Source organism: Triticum dicoccoides, chromosome 5B (genome assembly GCF_002162155.2).
Source record: "Triticum dicoccoides isolate Atlit2015 ecotype Zavitan chromosome 5B, WEW_v2.0, whole genome shotgun sequence".
Classification (NCBI taxonomy): domain Eukaryota; kingdom Viridiplantae; phylum Streptophyta; class Magnoliopsida; order Poales; family Poaceae; genus Triticum; species Triticum dicoccoides.
Genome location: NC_041389.1, coordinates 414,268,492 through 414,269,679, shown reverse-complemented (window position 1 = coordinate 414,269,679; position 1,188 = coordinate 414,268,492).

The window sequence follows — 1,188 nt, the reverse complement described above, 5'->3', positions numbered from 1 at the left end:
GGGAGGAGGGACAAAGCACTGCGGTGTGATCCGGCACCCTCCTGCCGTGTCCAGTGGGTGCGAGGTGAGGTTGACCGATTGATCCGATCCATGGTCCTTACGCACGGCGAGAATAACCCAACGCAAAAGAGCCAAAGGCAGGCACTGTGGTGGTTTGAGGCGAGGCCAACCACCTCTTTGTCGTGCCACGCTTCGGTTCTTGCTACTTTTTTTTTTCCGAAATAACTCTTGTATTACTTAAACTCAGGAATCACAATCCTGTTCGACAATCTGTAGGACGCCTACAGGGCCACAACCAAGCCAAACAACAGTGCGGCATTGAGTTCTCCCCAAATTAGCCACGAAGTGACTAGCATTATTTTGCCTACCACGTACATAAGCAATACAAGAATTACGTTCCTGCAAACTTCTTTTGATGTCATCTATCAAGAATACGTGCTTCGATCTGTTGACATCTCTGCTCTTACCCATCATGACTACCTCCAAACTATACAGGTACTCACTCCGTTCCAAAATAGATGACCCAACTTTATACTAAATAGATGACCCAACTTTATACTAACTTTAGTATAAAGTTGGGTCATCTATTTTGGAACAGAGGGAGTAGGTTGTAAACGAGTCGAGCTCGAGCGAATTGGGTTAGACTCGGCTCAACTTATACTAAATTTGAGCGAGCTCAAACTAAGTGAAGCACATGGTCAACCTGTAGAAAGTGGCCCGTGCTCAGCTTATACCTCGAGTCGATCTCGAGCTAGTTTAGAGTTAAATAACTTAATTTTTAAATATAATTCAAGGCATTTTTCAAAGAAGACAGGGCACAACACAAGATAAGAAACCAATATCATTACAATCAAAACGATGATATGATTTTCAAGGTAGTTTGGCTTATTCTCTCCGTGCTTAATAGCAAGAGATCATGTATGAACTAGCAAAAGAAGAAAACAAAGATACGTCTGCTCTCAAATTTTGGTAAAAAAAACAACAACAAGATATTTTACGCATGGCTGACCATGTACTATATTGAGGTCTATTTTTTTCTCTGTTCTTAACCAAGTTTCCATGTTTGCTACTCCCTCCGGTCCTTTTAGTTTGAATATAAATTTTGTCTGAAGTTAAAGTACCTCTAATTTGATCAAATTTATGAAAAAAAGTATCAACATTTACAATACCAAATCATTGTCATAAGAT